Here is a 20,489-nt window from a genome sequence, read left to right on the forward strand (position 1 = left end):
GAGAGTATTCCTGCCTTGAGGAGTAGCATCAATCTCACACAAGCAGGAGCAGATTCTGAAATAGTAGAAGGTAGCATGTACCACTCTGGTCAGAGGCCAGACGGGAGAGCTCGACTGGCTCCATTAACTTCCTGGCTGTCCGTGTGCTGGCTTGGTGGCCTTAGACAAGTCAGTTACCGTCTCTGGGCCTTCACAGCTCCATTTGTAGAATGACAATCACAGCAGTACCTGCGTCGGGGCATCGTCGTGAGGGCTAAATGAGTTAATACCCGCAATGTTTAGACTAGTACCTGGCGGAGAGTAAGGGTTGATTTTGAAAGAAGAGTTGAAAATCATGCAGACCGCAGATTTTGCAGGATCTTGAATCCAAGATGAAGAAATCTGTTGTTTCATTCTGTGGGCAAAAATATTTTCCACGAGCAGTTCAAAAGTTTTTTATCAGAAAGCTGTGCACAGTTAATATTACAGCAGGGTGAGCAGGGGTTGAAAGGTCCGGGGCCCAGAGACGGGTTTGGAGGCAGACTGAATCATCTTGTTGTGGGAACCTGAAAGCACGTGCCACGGGACTGGCCACGGCGTGGAGGAGACGGATGTCGAAGACGTCCTAGAGAAGGAGCCGCAGACCTCCCGACAGGCAGGCTAGGTTAAAAAAGAAAGAAGCCAAACAGTCCCAAGGTTTCAGGGTCTGGGTGACTTCGAGATTTAATGATAGCACTGACCAAAATGATGAAGACCAGGGGGGAACCGATTTTAAGAGAAAGATAACAAACTCTATTTTAGACACTGAAGTGTCAAGGTCAAGCTGCTGAGAAGGAAATCAGATATGAAGCTTAACTAATGGAGAGCGATGCTCAAATGTCACTCGGAAACCTTGCCCAAATAGCTGATCTAAGATACCTCCCTCCTCCCTCTTGCTAAGAGTCACCACCATAATTTATTTTCTTCATGCCACTTCCTGGCACACTATTATATTCTATATTTGTTGATTTGCCTATTATCTATCCCCACCTCTGTCTATTATGGAAGCTCAGTAAGAACAGGGACATTTTCTTTCTTATCCATTGCTCTGTCCTCAAAGGCGAAGACCACAGCTGGCCTGCAGTTTTTCAAAAACTATTTTGTGGAATAAAACCATTTTCATCTGCAAGCAAAATTGCCAAATATATACTACCAACCAGAGATCATCTTCTACCTGCATACAGGTTTTCGTGCCTTACGTTATTTAGGAATTAATGGGGGTGAGGGGGGATAAGGAAGGAAGACTAGATGGTAAAGCATTAAAACATAAAGGTGCACGAATTCAAACAAGAATAGATGGTCAACAGAGTGGAGATGAGAGGGAACCTGACCCCTTTACTCAAGCATTGCACCAAAATAAATTTCAAGCACATCCAAGTTTAAGATCAGAAGTCAAAAATAACAAATTGTAAAGGTACTGGAAGAAAATAGCTGACTTTTTAAAACAGCCATGCATTAAGAAACACATTCTAAAAACAACATGAAATGCATGTAGCATAGTAGAACATTCAGTTTACTTCACAAATTGTAAAACTGTTCACACAAAATGTATTTTCCATGATCCAAGTCGAAAGACAGCAAAGAGTTAAAAATTCTTCAGAACTTGCACAGAAATACCTAATGAATTTAATGTGCAATAAGCTATTACAAATAAAAAGTAGATGTGCGGGAAATGGACAGGTCTCAGAAAGAAAGTCACCAGTGATTGGTAAACATAAAAGAATCAACCTCACTCATAATAGTTTTTGGCATTTTTTTCTCAGGTAATTTTTAAAATTCCAGTTAAATCCATGAGTTAGCAATGGCAATGATTTCAAAGCTCGAGAATGCTAAAGGCCAGAGGATGTGTTGGAAAACATACTGTCATGCACTGTTGGTGGGAATGTAAATTTGTGTAACTATTTTTATGGTCCTTTAAGGACCAAAATTTTAAATTGGCATATCCTTTGGCCAAGCAATTCAAGTTCTAAGAATTGAACCTACAGAATATACCTGTATGAGTACATAAAGATAAAAGGAAGTTCATTGACAAATTGGTTGTAATTAAGAAATTTCTAAATTGCTCAAAAAGTGACAGGGCTTCTATTCAGTAGAATATGATGCAGTTATTATTAAAAACAACAGGGTGTATCTATATAGACTGACAAAGAGAGGTTTAAAATACCGGTTAAATGAAAGAAAAAACAGAAGTAGCTAAACGGCACAGAGAGCATAGGTACATTGGTGTTAAAAAGCAAAAAGACAGGGATGCCTGGGTGGCTCAGTTGGTTAGGTGTCCAACTCTTGATCTCAGCTCAGGTCTTGATCTCAGGGTTATGAGTTTGGGCCCCGTGTGTTGACCTCCCCGTTGGGCGTGGAAACTACTTTAAAAAAAAAAAAAAAGCAAAAAGAGGTAAAAATCCTTGCAAGTGCAACAAAAACTTTCAGAATGTTGTACAAGAAGCTATTAACTGTGCTTCCCGTGGGGAGCAGGACTGGGGAGTAAGGTGGCGCTTTTAATTTCCACTTTATATCCTTAATATTGGACATTTTTTTCACAGGGAATATGACTACTTTTAGAATTTCATAAAAGAAAGAATAAAGCCCTCAATACTTAGTTCACACTATCCTTTTGACCTATCCCTCCAAACAGTGTATCTGTAGTGTTTGCTTGATTATTCCTGAGATTAAAATTATGTGAATCCTCAGGCTAGCCCAAGACATCTGCCAACTGGAGCATTAGATTCTGTAGCATTCCAGAATCTTTTAAACTTCTGCAGGAACTTCCATAAATCTTTCATAAAGAGGAAGAATTAAAGTCTTATTTCTTATCACTAGTGATCACCAAAAAACTAACCAGGGAGAACCTAAAATGCTAAAATAATTCATGTGCCTCAAAATAGCCAACTGCCTGCCCTTCATCTCTGTTTAGTTGATACCAACTCAGGATCTTTTCCAACATCGCCAAGGGAACTAGGAAACTGATGGGACAGCTGGGAAGACATCCTGCCATAATAGGAAGATTTGTGATTGATTCACTGGAAGGCCAAACAGTTATAAACAACTATATATGTGGATGTGTGTATGCGCATGCACATGTGTGCAAGTGGATGTAGGTGTGTGAGGCAGAGCAGATTCTAAACCAGTATCAGCATTTTATCAAGGATTCAGTTTAAATCAAGAAATACCAAATACAGTATTTGTATTCCTACCATGTTGTTTCAAAAGAATTTAAGGCAGGATAATGAAAGTTTTTGAATCCCCAAACGACTGGATATTATTCTTGCAATTTAAAATGGATGTATATTTCTGTTTTAGAGTGTAAGACAAGAACATATTTTTTTCAAGACTCTGACTCACTTTTGTTGTGCCTGGCTTTTTCCAAGGGTTTAAAAGCGATTTCTTTAAAAAATTGAAAGTATCCTATCAATTACGGTTTATCTTTGATTTTTTTACAATCGTGGTCATAGAGAGCATAGTTTTTATGAAGTATGAAGTATTTCACCTTTTAAACTTACCAAAAAATTTCTTTTTTTTTTAAGATTTATTTATTTTGAGAAAGAGAGAGAGGAAGTATGTGGTGCATGAGCATGGGGAGGGGCAGAGGGAGAGAATCTTTCAAGCAGACTCCTCACTGAGCAAGGAACCATGCATAGGGCTCTATCCCACAGCCTATGAGATCATGACCTGACCCGAAACCAAGAGTCAGACGCTCAACAGACTGAGCCACCCAGGCTCCCCACCAAAAAAATTATTAGGAATTATGAACAATATTGAATTTTCCTAACTTACACTTCCCACATTAAATGATCGGTTGGGTCCATCCGTTGGGAATGCTGGAGACTTTGGAAAGAACAAAACAATCATCTGTAAAGAATGAAAGCAGCATTATGAATAAATTACATATTTTTGCTACCAGGCTGAGATAGATCATATACAGTTGTTCTGTCTTAATTGCCAATCTCATCTCACTGAGTGATAGAGTCAGAATTCCAAAGGGGTTTTTTTTCGTCAACGTTCACTTCTTGAATATTCTTTCTTGTCCTACTAGGAGATGTTTCCTACCTGGGTCTCTCACTAGGCCTACCAGTCCAGCCACAGAGCCTTTCCCATGCCTGTGAAGGTGTTCAGCATCTGATGGTACTGACGTGAGAGCTAGTTACCATTAACTTTCCAGGTGATTCATACTGTGGTTGCAGGAGGTAAAGAGAAGAGCGAACATGGAGTCAGCTCTTCTAGGCACTTGGCAGCACATTATTCATTGAGTCTGCATAGCAACACGCTAAAGTCATCCCATTATTACCCACACCCCTCGGATTTGCAGTCGTGGCTTGGAGATGTTAAATAACTTGCCTAAGGTGCACAGCTAACGAGTGGCAGTGCTCAAACTTAAACTCAGGTCTGTGCGTGCCAAAGCCCATGCTACCGGCCAGGGTCAAATTAAAGGGTAAGCAGGATGGCCTGCTGCCCAGGGGTTCCGATCTATAAAAAGCAGGGACTGGAGTAAATGAATAATATGTTGCCAGTTCACTCGGGTTTCCATACACCGGTCTTCACATAGTTATCAACGGGTTGCACTCCCAGCAAACAGACTGCTCTTGCAAGTGGAAATAACGCTGTCTGGCCACCAGTGCCGGTTACCTCACATGAGTATTTTTGTGAAACGCGTGGCAAGTGGCACAGGCCGCCTCAGGCCGTGACCCACCCAGCAGGTGCCCCTCCTCACCTGAGGCTCAGAGGACAGTCACAGCTGAAACTTTAAACCCAAATACTGCCTGGCCTGATTCTATTCACTGGGAGTGATTCCTCATATTAAGTTTTACATTCTTTTAAATAAGCATCTCACCAGGTCGGGTGCCAGAGATAGAAATGCTCGGTCACAGGCCGGGTGAGCACGGAGTGCAGCCGGAGACTGGGGAGACGGGAGTGACTGACTGCTTTTCCCTGGGGGCTCACTGAGGAGCGGGGCCCGGAGTTCTCGGCTCCTCCGGGCGGAGATTGGGAGGCCGCCATTTTCACTCTCGTCCTCCAAAGCCGCACGGAAAGCTTGCAGGGAACAAAAGCTCCCGAGAGCAAACCGGAGCAGATTACTTAGCCCGGACCGGGCAAGGGCGGGGCAATTCCACCTCGGGCAAAGACATTTGGGAACCACGGCAACAGGCCCCTCCCCCAGAAGATCAGCGAGAACAGCCAGCCAAGACCAAGTTTACCGATCAATGAGAACAGCAGAACTCCAGTGCTAGGGGAATACTGCACATAGAATCCATGGCTTTTTTACCATGATTCTTTAGTCTTTCAAAGTTAATTTTTTTAACTGTCCTTTTTTTTTTTTTAATTTTTCTTTTTCCCTTTTTCAACCAACATCTTATCAATCCCTTTTTTTAAAAATATTTTTTATTTTTCATTTTTAGAGTCATATGCTATCCCTTCGTAGTAGTTACCCTTATTTTTGGTGTATATATATATAAGTTGTTCTCTCTTTAAAATTTTGAGATACAGTTTCTTCTAAGAGATCAAAATATACCCTAAATCTCTAGTGTATGGCTTTGTTCTAGTCTCCTTCCTGATCACATTCTCTCCCTTTTTTTTTAATCCTCTTCTTTCTTTTTTCAATCAACTTCTTATCTTATCAATTCCTTTTATAAAATCTTTTATAATTTTCATCTTTACAGTCATATTCCATCCTTTCATCGTATTGACCCTTATTTTTGTAACATATTTCTTTCTTTAAAATTTTGGGAGGCACTTTCTTCTAACAGACCAAAATACGCCCAGAATCTAGGGTGTGGCACTGATCTATGCACCAGCCTGATCATATTTGATCATATTCTGTTTTGTTTTGTTTTGTTTTGTTTTTGTTTGTTTTTATCTTTTTCTTTTTCTTTTTTTTTTTTTTTCTTTTTCTTTTTTCTTTCTTTCCCTTTCTTTTCCCCCGGTTTCAGGTCTTTTCTGATTTGTTTAGTGTATATTTTCTGGGGACGTTGTTACCCTGTTAGCATTTTGTTCTCTCATTCATCTATTCTCCTCTGGACAAAATGACAAGATGGAAAAAATCACCTCAACCAAAAGAACAAGAAGCAGTACTGACTGCCAGGGACCTAATCAATACAGACATTAGTACAATGTCGGAACTAAAGTTCAGAATGATGATTTTAAAGATACTAGCTGGGCTTGAAAAAAGCATGGAAGTGATTAGAGAAACCTTTTCTGGAGAAATAAAAGAACTAAAATCTAACCAAGTCAAAATCAAAAAAGGCTATTAAAAGGTGCAATAAAAAATGGAGGCTCTAACTGCTAGGATAAATGAGGCAGAAGACAGAATTAGTGATATAGAAGACCAAATGATGGAAAATAAAGAAGCTGAGAAAAAGAAAGATAAACAACTACTGGATCACGAGGGCAGAATTCGAGAGATAAGCGATACCATAAGACGAAACAACATTAGAATAATTGGGATCCCAGAAGAAGAAGAAAGAGAGAGGGGGCAGAAGGTATATTGGAGCAAATTATAGCAGAGAACTTCCCTAATTTGGGGAAGGAAACAGGCATCAAAATCCAGGAGGCACAGAGAACCCCTCTCAAAATCAATAAAAATAGGTCAATACCCCGACATCTAATAGTAAAACTTACAAGTCTCAGAGACAAAGAGAAAATCCTGAAAGCAGCTCAGGAGAAGAGATCTGTAACCTACAATGGTAGAAACATTAGGTTGGCAACAGACCTATCCAAACAGACCTACCCACAGAGACCTGGCAACCCAGAAAGGACTGGCATGATATATTCAGAGCACTAAATGAGAAAAATATGCAGCCAAGAATACTATATCGAGCTAGGCTGTCATTGAAAATAGAAGGAGAGATAAAAAGCTTCCAGGACAAACAAAAAATAAAGGAATTTGCAAACACGAAACCAGCCCTACAAGAAATATTGAAAGGGGTCCTCTAAGCAAAGAGAGAGCCTAAAAGTAACATAGACCAGAAAGGAACACAGACAATATACAGTAACAGTCACCTTACAGGCAATACAATGGCACTAAATTCATATCTTTCAATAGTTACCCTGAATGTAAATGGGCTAAATGCCCCACTCAAAAGACACAGGCTATCAGATTGAATAAAAAAAACAAGACCCATCGATATGCTGTCTGCAAGAGACTCACTTTAGACCCAAAGACACCCCCAGATTGAAGGTGAGGGCATGGAAAACCATTTACCATGCGAATGGACACCAAAAGAACGCTGGGGTGGCAATCCTTATATCAGACAAATTAGATTTTAAACCAATACAAGCCTTTCTCAAGAAACAAGAAAGGTCTCAAGTACACAACCTAACCCTACACCTAAAGGAGCTGGAGAAAGAACAGCAAATAAAGCCTAAACGCAGCAGGAGAAGAGAAATAATAAAGATCAGAGCAGAAATCAATGAAATAGAAACCAAAAGAACAGTAGAACAGATCAACGAAACTAGGGGCTGGTTCTTTGAAAGAATTAACAAGATTGATAAACCCCTGGCCAGACTTATCAAAAAGAAAAGAGAAATGACCCAAATCAACAAAATCATGAATGAAAGAGGAGAGATCACAACCAACACCAAAGAAATACAAACAATTATAAGAACATATTATGAGCAACTCTATGCCAGCAAATTAGATAATCTGGAAGAAATGGACGCATTCCTAGAGATGTATCAACTACCAAAACTGAACCAGGAAGAAATAGAAAACCTGAACAGACCTATAACCACTAAGGAAATTGAAGCAGTCATCAAAAATCTCCAACAACCAAAAGCCCAGGGCCAGATGGCTTCCCAGGGGAATTCTACCAAACATTTCAAGAAGAATTAATACCTATCCTTCTGAAACTGTTCCAAAAAATAGAAATGGAAGGAAAACTTCCAAACTCGTTTTATGAGGCCACCATTACCTTGATCCCCAAACCAGACAAAGACCCCATCCAAAAGGAGAATTACAGACCAATATCCTTGATGAACATGGATGCAAAAATTTTCACCAAAATACTAGCCAATAGGATCCAACAGTACATTAAGTGGATTATTCACCATGACCAAGTGGGATTTATCCCTGGGCTGCAAGATTGGTTCAACATCTGCAAATCAATCAATGTGATACAATACATTAATAAAAGAAAGAACAAGAACCATATGATCCTCTCAATAGATGCAGAAAAAGCATTTGACAAAGTACAGCATCCTTTCTTTATCAAAACTCTTCAGAGGGTACATACCTCAAAACATAAAAGCCATCTCTGAAAAACCCACAGCGAATATCATTCTCAATGGGGAAAAACTGAGAGCTTTCCCCCTAAGGTCAGGAACATGGCAGGGATGTCCACTATCACCACTGCTATTCAACATAGTATTAGAAGTCCTAGCCACAGCAATCAGACAACAGAAAGAAATAAAAGGCTTCCAAATCGGCAAAGAAGAAGTCAAACTCTCACTCTTTGCAGATGATATGATACTTTATGTGGAAAACCCAAAAAACTCCACCCCAAAACTGCTAGAACTCATACAGGAATTCAGTAAAGTGGCAGGATATAAAATCAATGCACAGAAATCAGTGGCATTCCTATACACCAACAACAAGACAGAAGAAAGAGAAATTAAGGAGTTGATCCCATTTACAATTGCACCCAAAACCATAAGATACCTAGGAATAAATCTAACCAAAGAGGCAAAGGATCTGTACTCAGAAAACTATAAAATACTCATGAAAGAGGAAGATACAAAGAAATGGAAAAACGTTCCATGCTCATGGATTGGAAGAACAAATATTGTGAAGATGTCAATGCTACCTAGAGCAATCTGCACATTCAATGCAATCCCCATCAAAATACCATCCACTTTTTTCAAAGAAATGGAACAAATAATCCTAAAATTTGTATGGAACCGGAAAAGACCCCGTATAGCCAGAGGAATGTTGAAAAAGAAAAGCAAAGCTGGTGGCATCACAATTCCAGACTTCCAGCTCTATTACAAAGCTGTCATCATCAAGACAGTATGGTACTGGCACAAAAACAGACACATAGATCAATGGAACAGAATAGAGAGCCCAGAAATGGACCCTCAACTCTATGGTCAACTAATCTTCAACAAAGCAGGAAAGAATGTCCAATGGCAAAAAGACAGTCTCTTCAACAAATGGTGTTGGGAAAATTGGATAGTCACATGCAGAAGAATGAAACTGGACCATTTCCTTACACCACACACAAAAATAGACTCAAAATGGTTGAAAGACCTCAATGTGAGACAGGAGTCCATCAAAATCCTAGAGGAGAACAGAGGCAGCAACCTCTTTGACTTCAGCCACAACAACTTCTTCCTAGAAACATTGCCAAAGGCAAAGGAAGCAAGGGCAAAAATGAACTATTGGGACTTCATCAAGATAAAAACCTTTTGCACAGCAAAAGAAACAGTCAACAAAACCAAAAGACAACCAACAGAATGGGAGAAGATATTTGCAAATGACATATCAGATAAAGGGCTAGCATCCGAAATCTATAAAGAACTTATTAAACTCAACACCCAAAGAACAAATGATCCAATCAAGAAATGGGCAGAAAACATGAACATTTTTCCAAAGAAGACATCCAAATGGCCAACAGACACATGAAAAAGTGCTCAACATCACTTGGCATCAGGGAAATCCAAATCAAAACCTCAATGAGATATCACCTCACACCAGTCAGAATGGCTAAAATTAACAAGTCAGGAAATGACAGATGTTGGCGGGGATGTGGAGAAAGGGGAACCCTCCTACACTGTTGGTGGGAATGCAAGCTGGTGCAGCCACTCTGGAAAATAGTGTGGAGGTTCCTCAAAAAGTTGAAAATAGAGCTACCCTACGACCCAGCAATTGCACTACTGGGTATTTACCCCAAAGATACAAATGTAGGGATCCAAAGGGGCACGTGCACCCCGATGTTTATAGCAGCAATGTCCACAATAGCCAAACTGTGGAAAGAGCCAAGATGTCCACGGACAGATGAATGGATAAAGAAGATGTGAATATTATGCAGCCATCAAAAGGAATGAAATCTTGCCGTTTGCAACGACGTGGATGGAACTGGAGAATGTTATGCTGAGCAAAATGAGTCAATCAGACAAAGACATGTATCATATGACCTCACTGATATGAGGAATTCTTAATCTCAGGAAACAAACTGAGGGTTGCTGGAGTGGTGGGGGGTGGGAGGGATGGGGTGGCTGGGTGACAGACATTGGGGAGGTTATGTGCTATGATGAGCACTGTGAATTGTGTAAGACTGTTGAATCACAGATCTGTACCTCTGAAACAAATAATACATTATATGTTAAAAAAAAAAAAAGAAGAAGGAGAAGATAGCAGGAGGGGAAGAATGAAGGGGGGGAAATCGGAGGGGGAGATGAACCATGAGAAACTGTGGACTCTGAAAAACAAACTGAGGGTTCTAGAGGGGAGGGGGGTGGGAGGATGGGTTAGCTTGGTGATGGCTATTAAAGAGGGCATGTTCTGCATGGAGCACTGGATGTTACATGCAAACAATGAATCATGGAACACTACATCAAAAACTAATGATGTAATGTATGGTGATTAACAATAATAATAAGTAAATAAATAAATAAATAAATAAATAAATAAAAAGCTTCTCAAGAGGGTGTTGACTTTAAACAACAAGCAATAAAAGGAAGCAGCAGATGTCGCTTCAGAACATGAAGAAGGAGGTGTACCTCTTATTTTCTAGATGAACACACCCGCCTTCCTGACTGACCACTAGGCAAAAAGACCTCCCATATCACTTTGTGCCCTGCACATTTGTGTGTGGGATCACCTTGTGCTCCCTGTGTGCAATACTGTGAAACACAGGCTCAGCCCTGCACCTTACCTTTGGCGCCTTTCTAAAAGGGCAGCACTCAAACCTGCTTCTTCTCCCACACAGGGTCTCCATCCTTTTCCCACATCACCACGCACATAGAAAATGGTGTTGCTAGCATGGAACGCACGTACATGTGTGTGGCAAGCGACAAGGCTGCCGGAGGTGGGAGGATGAAGGGCCTGGAGACCTGGGAACTGGGGGTTGGGGGGTTGGGGCGTTGAGTCCTGAGTAGCTCGGCCAAAAGGAACACTAGATTGTCATTACTGTGACCTTAGTTTCGATTTTTCTCGCTTATGCATCAAGAAAAAGAAAACACATGTAAGTGCTGTGCACTAAATGGGAAAAAGAAATTTGGAGTTTGAAAGGATCATATTTGTTTCCGGAGGTAAAAAAAAAAAAATACCTTCTTTCCCTGCCCACACTCCCGTGAATACATGATTGCCCTTTGCTGAGGTGCTAACTACAAAGCCCTCCCAGCCCCCTGTCCAGGACAGGTGCAAACAGACCAAAACAGAGGCAGCCAGGCCTTTCTAGGCACGGGTCCAGGAACCAGATGGGCGGTTGAGAACGAAAGTACACTCTATATAACCAGTATCTTGGGAAGGCAGTTAACTGAAACATACAAAGTAAGAGCTGCCTCTAAGTAAATCTGTAAATTTTTGCACTAATTTCTTAGTGGCTAAGTTAAATGAGTGCAAGGGAATAAATGACATGATATGGATTTAGATTTGTTCTCCAATTTTTTCTGCTTATATTATGAAATAATTGATGCATATCACTGTATAAGTTGAAGTACAGCATGATGGCTTGATTTACATATATTGTGAAATGATTAGGTTCAGCTAGCATCCATCGTCCTATAATAGATACAACAAAAACAAAAGAAAGAAGAAAACAATGTTTCTTCTGTGATGAGAACTCGTAGGATTTACTCTGTCAACAACTTTCCTGTATATCATACAGCAGTGTTAGCTGTAGTCATCAGATTGCACATTACATCATAGTACTTGTTTATCTTATAACTGACAGTTTGTATCTTTTGACTGACCACCTTTCTCCAATCCCTCTGCCCCAACCACAGCATCCTCTGCTTCAGGTAACCATGTGTCTGATCTTTTATGCTATGATTTTTGTTTCTTTTCTTTTCTTTTTTTTTTTAGATTCCACACAGAAGTAAGATCATACAGTATTTGTCTTTCTCTCTTCTCCAGTGTTTATAAAACTTGAGAACTCTAGTAAATGTTATCAAACTTGTGTTAGCTACATCAAGATCTCAGTTCTGCTTCAATATTCTTACGTTAAATGAAGTTTACGGTTTCTCTCTAAATTTATCTAAAATTTTCTTCTTACAAGACCAGGATTTGGCTGCCCTGGCTATAAATGCTTGGGTTGTATAATCATCTCTACTCTCCTTCTTGTAACTGTGATAAGAGATACTGGCTACATTTATTGAGCACCTATTACGTGCCAGGCATTTTGCTAATTATGATACATGCATTATGTCATTCATTCCTCATGAAAACCTCATGAGGTAGGTATTGTTCTGATAATCCCCACTTTAGAGAAACGACGTTTAGAAACAAGGTTTAGAGGTGCTAAGTAAATTGTCCAAGGTCACACAGCTGGTGAACAGAAGAGTTGGGGGTCATGTATCTCGGATCTCATGTACGTCTGACGCCCCGGTCTGCACTCTTAATCACTACATCCTACTATTACAGAATAGTCTTTAAGTTTCAATAAGTATATACATTTGAAGAGACACATAAAGAGTTGTTTCACTTATTTTTTTTAATGCTCTGTAAAAATACAAGCTTGCATCTGTGCCACCTGACACCCTAGGGCTCTGTGAAGTTATTCCATTTGAACAGCTGGGGGAGCTTGAAGGCAGCTAATCTTTTCATTCTCTGAGTTCTCCAAAATAGACCCAAGGGCTCAGGAATAAGCACCAACATTGGCTTTTATGACTAGTCCTGGTAATGACTTAACAGGCTGCAGACTTCTAGAAGCTCGGAGGTAATGCCAGGCTTAACTAAAAGTGTGCATCCAGAGGAAGACAAGATGTAATAGTAGATCCAGAGTCTGTGGTGTCCCAGGAAGTAGCAGAGGAGTCGGGCTTTGAGTAACATATTGGTAAGATGAGAGTCTGTTGAATACTTGAAGGGAGGCAACATGAAGCAGCAGAAAGCACGCTGTGTGGAGAGGTAGACTGGTGGCGTCGTATTTTGAATATGTGAAGTATTTACATGGTTAAGAGGTCACGACTCTATTAAAATGTCTTTTCAGAGAGGTCTGATTCCCAAACATATTCTCTTCCACCCTGCCCACCCACACCCTTCCCTATAAGGAAGTATTTTCAATAGCTGGTTTGTTCGCTCTACATTTCTTTTGCAAATAGAACCATATAGATATATTCATGTTCTTATCTCAGAGAGATCTTCTGTAGTGTGTTTTTATAAATAAATAGTTCTCTCTTGTGTGGATGTACTTATAGTTGTTTCTAATGGGTTGTTTGTTGTCTTTTGTTATTCCTCGTAATGCTGTCTTGAACAACCATGTGCATATACTTTTTTATATTGCACAGGTGTATCTTCAAGGGCAGATCTAGAAGTAGGAGTCAAAAGGTTGACTCGAGGGGCAACTTGTTAAGGCATTTTGTTAGATGTTGACAAATTCTCCTCCTAAGCGGTTGTCATTGCGCTTCTAGTGTCAGCAAAGTAAGAGTGGATCCCTCCCGACTTGTTAATGTCCTTGGTACTGCTCCCTTGTTACATTTCTTATACACACCATGCCCCGTTTCTTCTCATTCTAGACGTCTCATCCCTAGATGTCCCACAGGCACTGAAACCATGTAGGAACCAGAACTCATTATCTTACCCTCTAAAACTACCCCTGGGATGACACCACCATCCAAGGAGACCCCAAACTTGGAACCCGCTAATGGTCCTGATTTCTCCCTTTCACGAATCCATCAAGCAGTTGCCTTACCTGCTGCACATTTCAGGAATGGGTCCCTCCTCTACATCCCAACACCACTTGCCTGCCCTCAGGATCTCCTCGCCTCCTCGCCTCTCCCCAAGGCCCTGAAATAGTGTCCTCGCTTGTCCTCTGCCTCTACCCCAGTCCTTCTGAAAAATCATCTCAACATGATGACCATGATGAGATTTTTATGGATTTCAAATTTCTGCCTTGCTTACAGTCAAGGGCTTTGAAGTAACTTTCTGTGATCATTGCTGAATAGCTAATCCTTACAACTGATCTAGACTTCAGAAATGCTCTGATGGGTGTGGAAGAAATCTTAGGTAGCAATTTAAAATGACGAGTATTCACAGGCTGCTTTCGGAAACAGACCCCACCCAAGGTCAGTGTTGTTACAGAAGAAACATAACGTATTCAGTTATTTCAGAACCAGTTTTTGCTATTATAACCAGTTTTTGCATAGCAAGTATTCCCTCACAGACAAAAAAGAAAATCTCTATATGTACTGAATTTCAACAAAGTCAAGAAGAAGGGATCTTCTAGTTATATAAGATTGTGATTGGTGATTCAAATTACCAAAATATTATTGACCTTAACTTGGTTAACAGAGAATGATGGAATTTATCTCCTCTCATCTTAAGTTCTTATTTATACTATTTGGTGTTTTAAATGTAAGAATTATATTGATGTAAGCACTCACTATGGCACTCTAGCAGAATTGCTATTATTTGCCTTACCATAAAACTCTAAAGGTTTATGTTCTCCATTCTTTCAAGGAAAAAAAAGAATGAGAGATTTTAAAATAAAAAAATCATATGAAAATTCATGTATGAAATGGTTCAGGGATTCATGAGTGTAAGTGCCTTGTTCAAATTATTATATTTTCCAAAAGGGAGAAAAATAACCAAAGAAAATTGTTCTGTTACCATTGAGAAACAAAATAATCAACACGTTTTCCTGCTAAGTAAAAAAAATGGTGAGCTTTAAAACCCCAAAATCTTTTCTTACAAAAAGCAAGAAGCTGGGGATCAATTTTGATTAAAATGAATATTAAATAATTTCCCCCTAATTAATTTTAATGATGTAAAATAAGTAAATCTCTAACGAAAGAAGAATTCACTAGGGTACAACCATGGTGAACATAGCTCAGCACGTTCAGCCTTGTGATTTCTACCATTTCCTGGGTATCAAAAAAAGGTTCCCACCCCAGAATTGACTTATGACACCTCCCTATGCTCTCCTACCATCCTCCCCATCCTCAACCCCTCACTCTTTACCCACACCCCCGGGCTAGGAGGGGTGATTAGAAGATACTTAGGAACTCTGAAATGTAAAACAAACTAACAAATGGCAACATTCCCCAAATTGCTAAAAAATATACCAAAAGTAAGGGAAATAAAATAAAAGTATAAAAATCATGTGTCTGTCCTCTCTGGTTGGTATTGTACAGGATAAGATCTTGTAGGTTAATACTGGGGAAATGGGGCCATATGGAGCCACCTAAAAGCTGCCCGTTTACACCTGGTCTTTGTTGTCTGAACCACAGACCCACTGCATGCCACAGCGTGAGCCCGGGTCCTATAGAAGGACCACTGAAAAAACCATAGCCTTCCCCTTTTCTCTCCACAGGAACCGTGACCTACACTATCCAAACTCTCTGGAGGTATGTTTACCTCCTGTACAAGAACTGTGAGATTGACTAACAGTTACAGCACATTAACTATCCTTTCAGCTGGTTCTAGCCTTAAGTGAGTAAGTGTTGATGTATGGAAAAGAGGTAATTGAAAGAAGATCCATATGTACTGTCGGAAGTTTCTAGCACTCTACAAGTTAGCTACGAATTAACCAGCTCAGTTCAGTGTTCCAGTTTAGTGTTGCTCTTTTTAAAAAATCTTGTTTGACCTAAAATCCTGTTTGAATTTGAAAGAAAAACTCTTCTTGAAGTGCAATCACCAGTGGTCAGTAATTTAGTCAATCCTAGCTATGCAGAGCAGCCTCCATGAAAGAAAAAGGAAGAGAAGAAGAAAGAAAGAAAGAAAGAAAGAAAGAAAGAAAGAAAGAAAGAAAGAAAGAAAGAAAGAAAGAAAGAAAGAAAGAAAGAAAGAAAGAAAGAAAGAAAAGAAAGAAAGAAGGAAGGAAGGAAGGAAAAAAGAAAGAAAGAAAGAAAGAAAGAAAGAAAGAAAGAAAGAAAGAAAGAAAGAAAGAACAGAGTTCAGAGACATTCTGGGTTGGAGAGCAGTGCAGATCCAAGGAGAATGGCTTGCCCAGAGAGCATGGAGGCTCTGCCCCCCTTCCCACATACCTTGCCCTATGCATCTTCCATCGGATTATTCCTGAGTTATATCCTTTTATATTAAGCCAGTAATCCAGTAAGTAATCAATATTTCTTAGTTCTGTGAGCCTCTCCAGCAAATTAATCAAACCCAAGAAGGGGGTTGTTGGCAAGTTCCATCTATAGCTGGTCAGTCAAAAGCACAGAGGACCCCCTTAGACTAGCAACTGGCATCTGAAGTGGGGGACGGTGGGGGTAGTCCTGTAGGGCTGAGCCCTTAATTTATGGGACCTGATCCTCTTTCTAGGTAGATAGTGTCAAAACTGAGTTAAATTCGTGGGATACTCAGGCAGCATTCATGAAGAACTAAGTTAATTATTTGGCATTAAAGAAAAAACACACGTTGGACTGGTGTCAGAATTCATAGCCTTTGACTCAGATCCAGGACCAGTGAGAACATATGCTCTGAAACCAGACTTCTAACCTGCTAGTGCCTGATAGTAAATCCTTATGTTAGCTTAGCTTCGTTTAGCAGAGAGACAGCGTCTCTTCATATTCACTGCAGACGATGTAAACTTTGAATGCCATTACCTGAGGAGGCATCAAACCATTCAAATATAAATAAAATACAACTGTTGCCCAAAGTCCTAAGTTGGCGTTTCTTTCCGTCTCTCTACTTGTAAAACAAGTCTTGCCTCCTGAAGCTTCATCTCTCTGCAGAAGTTTGCCCGATACTGACCTCTTTCCTGAGCTCACTCGCTGCCTCCTCTAGGATGTCTTACCTAACTAGTGCTGAACTGAGCTGATGATCCCACCTCCACCATTACTCACCAAATTTTCTGCTTTAAACTGGCTCTATTTCCTTGTTTCTACTTTTGCATGAAGCACGTCTTCTACTGAGTAACTTAAGCTTAACATCTTGGTCATCTTTGAGCACTGAGTCATGTATAGAATTGCTGAATCATTATAATTATAGATCTGAAACTAATATAACACTATTTGTTAATTATACTTGAATTAAAAAATTGAAAATAAAAAAATACACACAAAAGATCTTGGCCATCTTTAATTCCTTTCTTTCCACTGTCACACTGAATCAGGCCCCCCATCTGAATTGTTACGTCTGCTCTGCTTACCCAGTGTGTAACATTCACCTTCATTCTTACCAGCAGCCCCCGTACTCAAGCCATAGCACTGTTAGATTCATCTTTAAACAGTTTTGATCAATTTCCGGCTCAAAAATCTTCTAGAGCTCCCTTACCAAACAAATGTCACAATCTCCCCCTAAGTATTTAGGGCCCTCCGTGACATTGGTTTATGCTACAGGTCTTGCCTTAATAAGATCCCTCTTATTACTTGCTAATGTACAGACTCCAGGGAAGTCAAGCGCCACTGTTTACGACTCCCTGCACATGCCCTGTGCACTTCCTGATTCTGTGCCTTTGCTCGTGCTTTTCCTTCTGGGTAAAATGCTTCTCCTCCAATCTGCTTCTGCTAATGTCCTACCCAGATCAAATGCTATCCCTCCATGAGGCATCCCCAGGTGCCCCCACCAAACATGACCTCTTTTCTTTTTTGGGGGGGTGCAATCCTATGGAAATTTTCGATCTCCCTCATTCTTTTTAGAGCCAAAGAACTTAAGTACCTAGAAACAAATTTAGAAATCCTCTGTCCTTGAAACACTGTCATTATGCACCAAAGACAAAGACTAGAGGAGTAAAGTTATTTGCTAACTATTGTACAGAGCCAAGACCAGAAAAGTCTGAAAGTTAATCGGTCACCATTTCTACTGTATCAAGATTTAAATACCCTTTGATCTGCATACTTATACAATTTACTAATAATCCCTTACAGCTCCGTGATTTCACATGGTTGCCTTTTTGTGTGCTCATCTTGTTTCTTCTACTTTATTCTGTGCCTCTAGCACACCAAGCATATTGTCCAGAATAGATGCTCATTAAAATATTGCTGTAGGATCAAATGAATGAATTTTGCTAGAGTCAACGTAACTCTAGGCTTGGGGAGAGTCTGAAACCCTTTGGCCTGAGGACTGTGGCTATTGAGAGCTCATTCATTCTTTACTTAACCAGTATTTGTTTTGGAGTAGTTCAAATTACATATTTAACTCATAAAATGTGAAAATTTAATTGACTATCCCAAATATGTTTTGAGACAAGGAAAAGAAACCAATGTTAATGCATCTATCTCTTAGGCTGAATTAAATTCACTTTGATACTAGATTGTTAACTCAAACTCAAATTATTTATTATTGAACTGTCACTCTAACCACGTCACTTTCTAAAGTGAGCTAAGAAATAAATAATAGCAATCTAATTTTTCAGCTTGTACCATAAAATGTATCTAGATACTTTCCTGCTTGCCTCACACTGGTGTGCGTGTGTACACACATGCATGACACGTCATACACACACACACACACACACACACACACACACAATCCACTTGCACCACACTTACCTTTGAAAAATGGATTGTTGTAGCTCCAGAGGGAAATTCTCTGGTGGTCATGAAGAATGAAGTCATTCATTATTATGACACTAAAATTGTTATTACTGTTGTCGTTGTTATTTGAAGTCCTGATTGGGTGCTTGAATTTTTCTGCAGTAGAGTTATAAACAATGAATGAATGCCAATTTTTAAAGTATCAAGATGTCAAGTTAGTAGCTACATATGACTACCTAACGATCCCTCTTTCCAGATAGCTCTCAGTGGGGGATATAAAGCAATTGATAGCACTCTTTGGGACAAAGTGGAGCGATAACATGCCTACACTATATATATGGGGACATGGTCTTAGTAACCATCTGTCACAGAAACAGACTGACTTCAACCAACAGATTGCATCAAACTCATTTTCTAGACAAAAAACTGAGGCTTGACAGGAAAGGAAGTATCCACCAGAGAGAGGGGATCATGAGCTCCCGTAATTCACTTAGCCCCTGGGTTCCTGCACCCCTCATCCTTCTTCCTCTTTGTGTTTCAGGGCATTGTTCCTTCAGTTTGCATGAAGTTGGTTGGAGGTAGGCACCATGGGTTTGATTGATACAGCAATTTGCATCTCAAGGCATTGCTCGATAAATATAGTGCAATGAAAGGCCACTCTCTCACAAACCAATTTCCCCCTCTGGGCTGACTTTAGAAGCTCATTGATGTCACTTCCTTCCTCAGTCAGCAAGTGAATTTTCTTTAATTCTCAAGACCAGCTGTCCATGCTGTCAACAGAAAGTTATTAAAATTCCTTTAAAGTGAATAAAAATAGCCTAAAAGCAAATGTACTTGGAAACAGGAAAGAATCAGTATGCAAAGTCCACAAACCTCTGAGCAAAATAATGTTGATCCAACCAGAGATTTCAAACATTGTATATTCAAGATGCTAGAAAAAATAATTAAAAGATGCTAAACCACATACTTCTTAATCTTTTATTAGCAAAGGCTTATGCAGTTACAATTTATCCCCTAAATTCCATTCCTCTTTTTCAAATACGATTTGAATAAACTTGGGAATGACTTAGGTTTTCCTTAAGTGGGATTCCCTCCTTTTTTCTTGCATCGGCCAGGGAACATGTACATCTGCACCAGCCCAAGACCATCCGTAAGCAGGAGAAAAAAAAAACTATCATTAGCTGCAATCATAACCACTAGGGCCACAAAATAATTATATAATTATATATTTTAGCTCATTACAGTTTTAATAGCTCAAGGGAGGAGATGATTTTTCTTATGTTTAAATAACTGTAACTCACAGAAATGGTCTGTCTGGCTTCTGAGTCCCTGTGATCCTCAAGCAACTGACCTCAGCAACTAGAAACCTGCCCTGTTACCTTCCGAATCAGCCCTTGCCTTACCCCTCGCTCCCCCAGCACGGCACCTACCTTGTTGTCCGAGCTGCTCCCAACCTGGTAATTAAGTCCGTCCAAAACATGGAAGTGTTTCCTGTCCCTTCTACCACCAATGCTCACCTGCCTCTTTCTCATTTGGACAGATGATCCAAATCCTGGACTCACTCAGACCCTTTGCCAAGGAAACCTGTATCCAGCCTGTCTTATCATCCCAAGATATTTGTGTCTTGGGTTCTTACCTGTAGCTGGAGCCAGGGCTCTCCCAAGTGTATTACTCTTACAGTTTTGGAGGTCAGACGTTCAAAATGGGTTTCACTAGACTAGAAGAAAGGTACGGCAAGACGGCATACCTTCAGGAGGCTCGAGGGGAGAGTCTGCTTCATTCTCTCTTCCAAGTCTAGAGGCTGCCCACCTTCCAGGTTCAGGCCTCTTCAGGCCATGGCATCCCTCTGACCCCTGCTTCCATTGTCACATCCCCTTTCCTCTGTCTTTGATTCTCCTACTTCTCTC

General features: G+C 40.1%; 1 protein-coding gene and 1 long non-coding RNA gene across 3 annotated transcripts in view; one reads left to right on the forward strand and one right to left on the reverse strand.

Annotated features, from left to right (window-relative positions):
• The window catches only part of CHST9 (carbohydrate sulfotransferase 9), a 236,966-nt gene that overhangs the window by 183,401 nt on the left and 33,076 nt on the right, over positions 1–20,489 (forward strand). The gene's annotated exons all lie outside the window — the stretch shown is intronic.
• Positions 1,392–18,698, reverse strand: LOC118526355 (uncharacterized). Its single transcript, XR_004912567.2, has 3 exons — positions 18,598–18,698; positions 3,790–3,864; positions 1,392–2,381 (listed from the first exon to the last, which is right to left on the reverse strand). It is a non-coding gene; the product is annotated as an uncharacterized LOC118526355 (long non-coding RNA).

The sequence above is a fragment of the Halichoerus grypus genome, chromosome 13, assembly GCF_964656455.1.
Source record: "Halichoerus grypus chromosome 13, mHalGry1.hap1.1, whole genome shotgun sequence".
Taxonomy (NCBI): Eukaryota; Metazoa; Chordata; class Mammalia; order Carnivora; family Phocidae; genus Halichoerus; species Halichoerus grypus.